General features: G+C 44.2%; 1 protein-coding gene across 1 annotated transcript in view; it reads right to left on the bottom strand.

Moving 5' to 3' along the window:
* Positions 1-7,065: 7,065 nt before the first annotated feature.
* DCAF13 (DDB1 and CUL4 associated factor 13) overlaps positions 7,066-12,352 on the bottom strand; it is a 35,646-nt gene continuing 30,359 nt past the window's right edge. The window contains exons 12-13 of the transcript XR_009559615.1: positions 8,682-8,838; positions 7,066-7,144 (exon numbers count right to left, since the gene is read on the bottom strand). The gene's annotated coding sequence lies outside the window, so the exon portion shown is untranslated. The remainder of the gene's footprint in view (positions 7,145-8,681; positions 8,839-12,352) is intronic.

Raw genomic sequence — 12,352 nt, 5'->3', positions numbered from 1 at the left:
TTTTCCTCCCCAGCAGGAAGCTAGGCCCTTTCTCTTGGGAGAAGCTGTAGTATCCTCTCAGGCATCAAAATGTACTGCAATGTCTTGTTTTCACAAGTCCATCTCCTTTAAGACTGTGCTTCTGGGCTTTCCTGGTGGCACAGTGGATAAGAATCCGCCTGCCAGTGCAGGACACGGGTTTGATCCCTGGTCCGGGAAGATCCCACATGCCGCGGAGCAACTAAGCCCATGCGCCACAACTACTGAGCCTGTGCTCTAGAGCCCGCGAGCCATAACTACTGAGCCCACACGCCACAACTACTGAAGCCTGCGCCTAGAGCCCATGCTCCCGCAACAAAAGAAGCCCCTGCAACGAGAAGCCCACACACCGCAACTGAAGAGTAGCCCTCGCTCGCCACAACTAGAGAAAGCCCACGTGCAGCAACGAAGACCCAACGCAGCCAAAAAAAAAGATGGTGCTCCTTTCAGAATCTTTCATACATTGAGCACAGAGTACAGAGACTAAATATGGATTACAAAGGGCCTTCTTTTGGGGGTTCTTAGGAGAATGGAAAGTAAATGAATTTAAATTAAGTACATGCAAAGCATTTGCAGTGTTGTGAGAATTCCATAAACATTAGCAGCTATTGTTACTATTACGATTATTATTAATAAAATCTGCTTCCTTCCACCTAGCTTTCTGTCTGGGTATCCCTGTGGGTGATGTGCCATTAAGAAATAGGGAACTAAAAAGGAGATAAAACTTGGGAGTTGGAGCAAAATAATGAGTTCATTTGGGGACATTAGCTTCAATGCTTATGAAGAGACCCAAGCATGAGGCTAACTTAAAAACACACACTCCCATTGTCGGGACTCAATAAATGTTGACTAAATGAGAGAATGCTCATTCATTCATTCGTTCAATAAACGAGTTCTTGGCCCTGATTTAACCCTAGCTGTTCAACAGCTTTAAGGAACAGGATCAAAGTAAACGTAATGCTTATTTTAAATTGTATATACCATTAGCACTATTATGAAGATTATAGTACCAAAAAACTGAAGAACACTGATTATATGTTTTAAAATTTCTTTCACCAAATAATCAAATATTTATTTAGTACCTTCTAATATGCGGCTTTAAGGCCCTGTATAAATAATCAATGTTCACTGGGCAGCAACCAATTTTGGATTCATTGTTCAAACATCCAAACTGACCACGAATGTTCTCTAAGGACTTAAGATGCCTGATTTCTTCATTATCCCTCCTTACCTATAACTAGTCCTTAAGTCTCCCTGGGATGTAGACGTCACACCATCTACATACCAGGGAGAATGAAAAATTCTCCCTAATCTGCTCTGTAACTGTAAAACATAGAAGCAAATGAAGAACGAGGAGGAGGAAGGGGAGGAGGTGGAAAAGAGAACGGAGGAAGAAGGAAGGAAAGAAGAAAAAGACAAAAAGACTGTTCTATGTTCACATCGCCAAGTGGGTGGCAGGTGAGGGGAATCGATTGTTCTTTTCCCTTTCTTTTTTCTGAAAATAAGAGGAGTGGAGATTATTTTAAAAAATAGGTTGAATAACAATCTGCTTCCTCTGGTTCTATCAGGTAAGTGTTCTGGCAGTGACTAAGTGGCAAGACTTAATAACAAGGTATTTGGGGCAACTTTTCTTTCCTGAGGAGCTACTGGAAACCCTTTGTATTTACTAACATTTCTCTATCTCCTTAAGCAACACTTTCATATCACCATCGTTCTTATTTTCTCCCTCAGCGTTCTACCCTAATAACCTCACTTCTTCAAACATCTCTGTGCATTTTATTCCAAAAGATTTTGACTGGAAAATCTCTCTTCAGAATGGTGAAAGCATGTTTCCATTTCAAGATTAGTAAAAGGCTCAAATTACAGGAAATTGCTCGTCTTTAACCAGTCAGGTTCCGTTGAGAGCAATTCACTGAGACGGTCACTATGGAAACCACAGGTGGTAGCAGGAGGTCAATCCAGTGACTCAGCAGGTGGTACTTCCCTTCAAGTCAATAGTAGCCAGTGCCCCGACAAGATGCCAAGCAAACAGCACACTGTGGGTGTTGCATTTTTTAGGTGGTATACACACTGACCTTCACTGGGCTCAGGTGTAACCAAATTTTAGATGAGCCAAAACACCAGCAGGAAAAACAGCAAGAGAGAAAGATCAGAGTCAAGTGGTGAAAGAGAGAGAAAAAAAAGAGTAAACTTCCATTCTACTCAGCTTTGTCAATCACTTGAAGGTTGGCCTCAGTGACTGAAACTGATTACTCAGGGGAAGCTGTAAGGGAAGGATGCGCTTTCCTGTTAGGCTCATTCTTATGACCTGCAAGGATAAGATATTGCTCGATGATCATCAGCTTTGTTGCCTGGAATCTTTTTTTTTTTTCTTAATGAAATATAAACTGTTAAAAATTTGCAGTTTTGCATTTTAATTTAAAAAAGAAGGATCCCTGGTGGCATTTTGGTAGCAGCTTGGCTAACAGGCTCTCTTGACGATGGCACTATTGACATTTTGGACCAGATAATTCTTCCTTGTGAGGGTTCTGTCTTGTGCCTTGCAGGATGTTAGCAGCATCCATCTCTGGCTTCTACTTACCAGATGCCAGTGACAGTATTACCCAGCCCAAGCTCGCTCTGCTCACCACATTACAGGCCAATAAATCGGGAGACGAGTTGTTGGGGGCAAGGAATAACGCCTTGAATCGGAAAGCCAGCAGACGGAGAAAATGGCAGACTTCAAAACACCGTCTTGCCTCAGTCCGAATTCGAGCTCCTTTTATACAGAGGAAGGGGAGGGGGAGAGGCCCACCGCGGTGCCAACCAATGGCTGAGCAGGACCGCTATCGGTGGCACCTGCCCCGCCCCATTACAACAAACTTCTACCCCTACCCAGTTGGTTGTAACAATAAAAAATGTCTCTAGACATTGTCAGATGTCCCCAGGGCAACACAACTGCCCCCAGTTGAGAACCACAGGTCCAAAGGTAAAACGCCTTGCTCCCAGGTGTCTGGGAGCTGTGAATCCAGACTCTTCTTTAACATTTTTGAGGAAAAAAGTTTTTTAAATTGAACTTTAAGCTTCAGTGCCAGAGGAATAAAGGAATCAAGTTTTCCCCCTCCCTAGACATTTGCAATATATGTGCCAAGTATAATATATATATACTATATATAATTACTTTATACTGTTTTTTAGAAAATGCTTCTGTCCATTCATTTTATCGACCTCTCTCTTTGACTTCAAGTTGAGAACTCCATCATCATACTTGAGAGTAAGCTCTGTGACCATTCACCCTCCATCATTTCCCTCTACACTGCCCTCAAGTAAACATGAGAAAGAAAGATGGCAAACATGGAAATTTTCAAAAGTGATCAAATGGCTTGTGGATAGGCCAGAACACTGTACTAGTACTAGGGTTTCCATCACTGAATACCCTTGCCCATCACCTTCAATAAGCAAAAAAATCTGTGGTCCTCCTTTATGTTTTGTAAAATTTAAGAAAAAATATAGCACAGTTAAAAAGAAATCAAGCAAAAGGGAAAACTGGGGCTTTGTTTTTTAACTACATGACCGGATATATGCACTCTCATCCCCTGTCCCTTAAGAGTAACGGCTGGGTCCTGTTTCAGTTACTGTGATTACTCTTCAACAGAACAATAACATCAGAAAGGTATCCTGTAAACATCTATTTGGCCTAACTTTAAATATGTGATTGAATTTTGGTATATGGATATATTTTCAATAATTTTAATCAATTATTTCAATTAATTTATTCAAATTGAGGTGTGGTATGGGTGACAAAAAATACCTTGAATATTTTCATCAAAATGAGTTTAACCAGGGACTTCCCTGGTGGTCCAGTGGTAAAGAATCCACCTTCCAATGCAGGGGACACGGGTTCGATCCCTGGTCGGGGAACTAAGATCCCACATGCCACGTGGCAACTAAGCCCGCGCACCACAACTACTGAGCTTGTGCGCCACACTAGAGAGAAGCCCACGTACCGCAACGAAAGATCCTGCGTGCCGCAACTAACACACGGTGTAGCCAAAAAATAAAATAAAGAAATAAATAAAATGTTAAAACACAACTTACATTGATTAAAAAAAAGAATGTAACCAGCTATAATGCATAGTTCAATTAATTTAATCAACTTTTTGTTGTATCAAATCTAATTTTTATTATTAGAACCATCAAAAAATTGAGCCACATTTTTTTATTCATTCATGTGGACAATTTTTTTTTTTTTTTTTTACTATTTCAGGACAAAATATATTTTAAGGCAGCATTCTCCTTACATAGGGACATTCTGCATTCCTTGGCTTATGGAGGACAAAGGCATTAAGGAAAAAGAGCTAAGTCATGAAAATACATAACTAAAATCATAAGCAAATATTCTGCCAGGGACCCAAGTCTGGGTTTTATTTTATGTCAACAAACACTTACTGAGCACCCACTATATGCCAAGTGCTAAGTGTTGAGCTTGGCTGCTTTCTCTCCCATGGTCACTCCCAATCATGTAACAGTTACTTTCACTTAAAACCAATATTAAATTAATATCACTTAAGTGAATATCACTTAAGACAAATATTTAAATAGCACCTTACAAATGAACTGCACTTTCACTTACATTAATTTCAGGATAAGTAAAAAAATTACTGTGCACTAAACAGTGATCTGAGATCTCCTATACAGAAATACGAATCGGTATGAAATCATAATGACAATGGGAATGAAAGTGGGTGGCTGTAGCAGCCACAGGAAATGTGCCACTCAGATCTCCTTCAAGAGAACTGGCAGTGGGGAGCGTCGTTTCCTAAGAACCCCAGCTGCAAAGCCTCTGGATCCACCACCAGGCTCCTGTCGAGCTACACTTTCCTGGGCTGTTCCCAGCCAGTGACTTAGCACAGCAGGGGTCTTAGTGCTGGCCTGTCATCAAGGGGCTCAGGGCTTCTCTGACAGGCAACTCTGTCTCAAGGACTCCCCACTGGCTTGGCTAAAGGCCTCCTAGAGCTGCATTGCAGTCTGAGGCGCTTCCTACTCAGACCTTCTTTCCACCTCCTGTCACAGGTGTCAAGCCTTCAACACAGGTGGAAGGCTCTTGCCGCCTACTCCTGTTCCCTCCCCTTTATCCTTCACACACAGTTCCCTCCGATAAATCTCTTGCTTGTCTAACCCTGATTGGTGTCTGTTTCTCAGAGAACCTGAACAGACCCAGGTGATACTGAGAGTGATTAAAGAAAACACATAGCCAGTAAGATGGAGTTTGGAAATAGGCTCACTCACTGCCTGGCTGATAAGAACTATCCTCTGGCCCAATTGCTGAAGATTTCAGTGGTGATGACCTAGAAAAATATCCTGATGAAGGAAACTACCATTGCAGGTGTGATGATTCAAGCATCTGAAAGATAGGAGGGGCAAAAAGCCTGTAAGGATTGCAGAGTCACTGGTAATTAAATTGCATTGGTGCCCTGCAGAGCAACAAAGAGGGCCATTAACAATTAAATGTAAGTGTGAGAGCCAGAGACTAGAGGCTTTGCTAGCTTCCAAAGAGGCCCTCAGCTGCTGCAGTAAAAGTGCAGACAAAGCTGAGAAGCAGACAAAGGATTTGATAATGAGAGTTGTAGAGCTCCTGAGACATTTAAATGCTCAGCCAGTGTAGGTCTGTTATGCTGAGGACAGGGCTCTGGTAGAGAAAACATAGGATTTTGAAATATGGGGTGGGAGATCTCTAAGGATGTCCCAAGGATTGGGGCACTGCAAACCTCCCTGAATCCCTAGAACTTGGAGAGGTGGTCCACCCAAGGGCTAGCACTTCCCCATATGGGAAGATACTGCAGAGGCTTCTCCCTTGCAACGCAGCAGGTATGGAGCTCTCCCCATCTACACTGCATGCTGCCAGCCCAATAACTAAAGTTAAATTCCAGCATTTCTTGTCTGGGGATATGTTGGCCTTGACAAGAGAGGAAAGAGTTTACACATCAAAGGAGCCATGTGTACACTGGCAGGAGCCAGGGGAGTGCTGCTGGGATTGGATTCTAAGGGGGCTTGATCAAGGGGGCAGGAACATAACACTGAAAAAGGAAGAATGCATTCAACTGGGGGCACTTTCTTAATTCATGGGATTTACCACCCTGGCAAGGACTCAGGAGATGGGGCAAACAAGTGTGGCTCTTAGAAGCCTAGAGAAAGTGATAGCCAATGTTGAGCAAAGTGGAAACACCTGTGTTGCTTTGGTAGCCTATAAACAAAGAAATGAAGAGCTGAAGGAAGTTGGCATGCTGGATGCATATATTATTATGTTAGGCTAAAACCGATTATGTTCCATGGGAAAGCCTAGAAGACACACCATTCACCAAGGTCAACAAGAATGTGCTGGTGAGAGGAGCACTAACATCACCAAAATGTTCACTGCTGGCTCTCCTCTGCAGGCCAGAGCTGGGCTCATTAAAATCTACGGTGACCATACCTTTGCCCCCAAATATATACCAGTAATAGAGGTCAGGGGGTGGTGCTTCACCATTAGAAGCCAGGAGGCTGTAATGATCAGCAAGGCTGAGGGACAGCCAAATAGTCTTAATCTGCAGGGAACTGTGAAAACAAAGCATGGTGTCCTTTAGGCAAAACAGATGGGCATCCAGTGAGGGTACTCCTTGATGCCTACAACCAGAAAAAGGCAAGACTGTAGGAGTAGGGGGGCCAAGTGTAGTCAAAGTAACAAGCGCAAGCTCTTGCTCAGTTACCAGACCTGAGCCGGCTTTCATATCTGGAACCACTGACTAGAGAGGTGGCTGGGTCCCTAGGAGGAAGGACCTTGCAAAACCACAGCAAGTATGCGCAACAGTGGTTTCTCAAAAGGACCTATGACCGTTTACTCAGGGAACTGTGAGAAAGGGGGAATAGCTAGATATTGCAAGGACTTTTGGACCCAGAGTTTGATTCCCAAAGACCTAAAGAGTCATCATGACCCTGTTAGAATGGAAGCTCATGAGGGCCATTTAATAAATGAAGATCTATCTAAAGTCTAACTTATAGACTGGGTAAGTTATAAGTCCAAGGACTTACCCAGTTGTCGTTTCCTCAGTTCCCAAATGCATAAATGGGAATGATGTAGTTGGAGTAAACACCACATTGAATCCTTGCCCTGTAAGGTAAGAGGGTAAGGAAAAACAAGTAAAAAAACTTCTTAAATTTCACCCCATCCTCCCAACCAAGGTAAATCTAGCAAATAAAAAACAATACTGCACTGGGGGTGGGGAGGATAGGGAAGATTAGTGCCATCATTAAGGACTTAAAATATGGGGGCGGGGGAGCAGGAAGAGGAGCAGGTGTGGTTTCTTTCATATCTCTGTTTAATTTGTCAGTCTGACCCCTGCACAAATCAGGTGGATTCTGGAGAATGACTGTAATGTCAATGCAAGCAGGCCCACTCACAACTGCTGTGATGGACATAGTACCGTTGCTAGAGCAAACGTGTTGCTAGGCCTCAGGTACATGGTATGCGGTTATTGATCTGGCAAATGCATTTTCTATTTCAATTTAAAAAGAGGACCAGCAACAGTTCACATTCACATGGAATGAATACTATTCATTTAATTCTGCCCTTGGGCTGTTAACTCTCCTGCACTCTCTCATAGTCCAGAGAGATCTGGACTGACTGGACATCCCACAGAACATTACATGTATCCATTACATTGATGACATTCTGCTGATTGGACAGGACAAGCCAGAAGTGACTAGTACCCTTGAAGCCTCGGTAAGACATATGCAGTCAAGAGGGTGAAAAATTAATCCTATGAAAGTTCAGCAATCTGCCACTTCAGTGACTTTTTAGAGGTCTAGCGATCAGGGGCATGCCATGGTATCGCTTCCAAAATATTGCATTGGAAGGAAGCACTGTGCCTGGCAGGCCCCTTTGAGTTATGCAGGTAACATACTCCACACCTAGGAGTACTTATGCTCTGGCTCATATGTTGGGTAACATGGAAGCCTACCAGCTTTGCATGGGGCCCAGGGCAGGAAACAGTGCTGCAGGAGGCTGTGGTGCAAGCAACCCTGAAACTTGGGCCATAAGATCCAGCAGACCTTCCAGTATAGGAAGCATCACTGGTGGGAGGGATGCAGTGTGGAGTTTATGACAAGCCCCAGCAGCAGAATCACAACACAAGACTCTAGGATTCCAGAGCAAAGCCGTGTCATCTGCAGCGAATTAAGCCATTTGAGAAATAGCTCCTAAAATGTTGCTGAGCTCTGGTAGACACAGCATGCTTGACCGTGAACGCCAAGTAACCGTGTGTCCAGAACTGCCTGTTATGAGTTTAGTCAGACCCACCAAGATATATAAAGTTGTATGAACTCAGCAGCAGCCCCTCAGAAGACAAAAGTGGTATGTATGTGATTGAGCTTAAGCAAGACCAGAGGGTACAAGTAAGATGAATGAGCAGGTAGCTCAGACCTACACGTCAATCACAGTTGCATTAATGCTGTTTTCCCCATTTGTACCTACGGCCATATGGGGAGGTGGGGTACAACCAGCTGAAGGAGGATGATGCCCAATACCAGTGGGTTGGCTTGGCTCAAATTGTGCGTGTGAGACACAAACGGACCATGGCTGCATTAGAGACATATAAAGGGGTGGGCCTTGAAAGACAGTAGTGAAAGAAAATGTGGGAGCAAGGTACCTGCTCATAGTTTTATGTAGAAGTGGCCTTAGGTGAGATTCCTGGGCAGTGGTCAATGGCTGGCCCTCTGGTGAGGGTATGGGCATCCACCATAGAAGAGGCACTTTCATCAACAACCAAGTAGATAAAATGATCCCATCATTTGACACTGGCCACCCTAGAAGAGGCAAAATGGGCACATGGATAGAATTGCTTGTGGCAAAGATAGAGGCTATGATTGAGCCCAACAGATGAACTCCCACTTACCAAAGCTGATCTAGCTATTGTTTCTGACTGTCCGATCTGTCGGCAACAGAGACTAATGCTATGCCGATATGGTGCTTCACCTTTAGGAGAACAACAGACCACTTAGTGTCATCCAGACTACACTGGATCCTTTTGATTCTAGAAAGGCCAGCAATTCAACTTCACAGGGATACCTATTCTGATATCGCCAGATACCAGAGCTACAAAGTCTCAGCCAGCACCACTATTTGGGTGTTAATAGAATGCCTAATTCACAGGCATGAATCCCACCCCAAAACAGTTTTTATCCAGGGGATCTATTTCAGCAAAGGAGTGAGAGTGGGCCCAACCACAGGACCCACTGATCATATCACATAAACACAATCTGCAGTCTCACAGATCACTGGAGTGGCCTACTGAAGACACAACGTAAGCACCAGCTCAGAGGCAACATGCTGAAAGGATGGGGTACCACGCTTCAGGATGCAGTATATGCATCAAATCTCTCGGATACAAGTGATGGCTCCAATTACCATCACTTCCAGTGACCCACTGGAGGACTCTGCTTACCATTCCTAAAACTCTGGGCTCTTCAGGGTTGCAAGAATTGGTCACCAAAGCGGGTACACTCTTACTAGGGTACACAGCAAAAGTCCTACTGAACTACATGCCATTACTGTCACCAAGGTACTTTGGACTTCCTATGTCCAGGGACCAGCAAGCTAGAAGAGCAGTCACCCTTCTGGCAGGAGTCACTGATGTTGCTCAGCGGGAGTCAGGGGGATGGGAGAACTATGTGTAGAACACAGGTGACCCATTTGGTGCCTACTGGTATTCCCTCGCTCCACTGCAGTTGTAAATGGATATGTGTAACAACCCCAGCCTGATAAGGGTGTGATTAGCAAAGGTTGGAACCCCTCAGGAATGAAGGTTTAGGTCACACCATTAGGTAAGCCACCAAAACCTGCTAAGGTGACAACTGTGGATGAGGAACATTTAAAATGGATGATGGAAGACAGGATGAATACTAGATGTGGCCCTTCAGTGACAGGGGATACTGATGATCCAACTCAACTCCTCCTTAAGCAAAGTACATAGAAATCACGGAGTTGCTCCCCAATCCTGCAAGAAGTGGGTCTGTGGGGTGCAAGGGGTGCAGCTATAGGAATGCTCCGTTCAGAATTCCTTCAAGAGAATTGGCTGCAGGAAGCATAGCTGACTGAGTCCCCGCTGAGGGGTCCTGGCCACCACCGCTCTGGATTCACCGCCGCATTCGCTGCAAGGCCAGGCTTCCCCAGGGCTGCTCCCTGCCACTGACTGAGCGCAGAGAGGGTACCAGTGCTGGCCCGCTCTTGCACAATATGGGACTCTTCTGACAAGCAGCGTGCGCTCGAGGACACCCCAACAGCCTGGCCCAACCCTTTTCAGAACTGCACTGCAGTCTGAGGCTCTTCCTAGCCGGTGCTCCTTCCTTCCTGCTCTCCTGTCCCAGGAGTCAAGCCTACAGTACAGATGGAAGGCTCCGCCTGCCTCCTCCCGCACCTCCTCTTTATGCTTCAAAGACACTTCCCTCCAATGAATCTCTCGCGACATATCTTCCATAGGCATCTGCTTCTTGATGGAATCAAACTGATACAGAAGCTCAGATTTACAGACCAGTATTTGCATTATTTCTTTGAAACCACACCCAAACTAAGAGCAGTACAGATGCCCCAGAGAACTTTGTTCACCTTGTCAATCAAGTAATTCGAGGCCTACAATAGCTCCTAAGGATTAAAAGGGAAATGGGTGATATTATCAGCCTTGAGAAAAACATGACGAAATATTTAAGATATCCAAGAAAGCATAAAAAACAACAGAATGAACACACAGCTTAAAAAAGAAACCTTATCGGGACTTCCCTTGTGGTGCAGTGGTTAAGAATCCACCTGTCAATGTAGGGGACACGGGTTCGAGCCCTGGTCCAGGGAAGATCCCACATGTCGCGGAGCAACTAAGCCTGTGCGCCACAACTACTGAGCCTGTGCTCTAGAGCCCGCGTGACACAACTACTGAGCCCACGTGCCACAACCACTGAAGCCCACGCACCTAGAGCCTGTGCTCTGCAACAAGAGAAGCCACCCCAGGGAGAAACCAGTGCACCGCAACGAAGAGTAGCCCCTGCTCAACGCCAACTAGAGAAGGCCTGCGTGCAGCCATGAAGACCCAAAACAACCAAAAATAAAATAAATTTATATATATAAAAACAAACCTTATTAAATGAGTTGAAATCTCCTGTGTATCCCACTCTGACTGTACCCTTCTCCCACTCTCCAGATTTTGATCTTTATCATCATTGTGCATATTATAATATTTTTACTACAAATATATGTTGTTTTTTGGGGGCTGTGCTATGCAGCATGCAGGATATTAGCTCCCCAACCAGGGATTGAATCCTTGCCCCCTGCATTGGGAGCAAAGAGTCTTAACCACTGGACAGCCAGGGATGTCCCTAAATATATGAATTCTTAAACAACATATTTTTGCTTTGGATTTTTAATTTCTTTTTAACTTATAATTTCCTAAAAATTAGACTTATATGTATTTATAATACAGTTTATTAAACTGATGACTAAAAAAAAACGAACCTTTGTACACAGAACTATTTACAATTCAGTGAGATTAAAGTGAAATTATTTAGCAGAAATGGATCAAAGTCACAATGCTGAGAAAAAGGATGTTTTATTATCTTGACTTGACCATATGTTATAAATTATTGTTTATAAAAGTTATACATAAGCTTCTAGACTAGGGCGGCACAAAAGCCATGTGAATGAAAGGCTCTTGGTGCTGCAGCCAGGAGTCAGTGCTGTGCCTCTGAGATGGGAGAGCCAACTTCAGGACACTGGTCCACAAGAGGCCTCAAAGCTCCACGTAATATCAAACGGCAAAAATCTCCCACAGATCTCCATCTCAAAGCCAAGACCCAGCTTCACTCAACGACCAACAAGCTACAGTGCTGGACACCCTATGCCAAACAACCAGCAAGACAGGAACACAACCCAAGTCATTAGCAGAGAGGCTGCCTAAAATCATAATAAGGCCACAGACACCCCAAAACACACCACCAGAGGTGGACCTGCCCACCAGAAAGACAAGATCCAGCCTCATCCACTAAAACACAGGCACTAGTCTCCTCCACCAGGAAGCCTACACAACCCACTGAACCAACCTTAGTGACTGGGGACAGACACCAAAAACAACAGGAACTACGAACCTGCAGCCCTAGAAAAGGAGACCCCAAACACAGTAAGATAAGCAAAATGAGAAGACAGAAAAACACACAGCAGATGAAGAAGCAAGGTAAAAACCCACCAGACCTAAGAAATGAAGAGGAAATAGGCAGTCTACCTGAAAAAGAATTCAGAATAATGATAGTAAAGATGATCCAAAATCTTGGAAATAGA

The sequence above is a fragment of the Globicephala melas genome, chromosome 17, assembly GCF_963455315.2.
Source record: "Globicephala melas chromosome 17, mGloMel1.2, whole genome shotgun sequence".
Classification (NCBI taxonomy): domain Eukaryota; kingdom Metazoa; phylum Chordata; class Mammalia; order Artiodactyla; family Delphinidae; genus Globicephala; species Globicephala melas.
The sequence above is the reverse complement of the archived record's forward strand: the minus strand, read 5'-3'. Positions and strand labels throughout refer to the sequence as shown.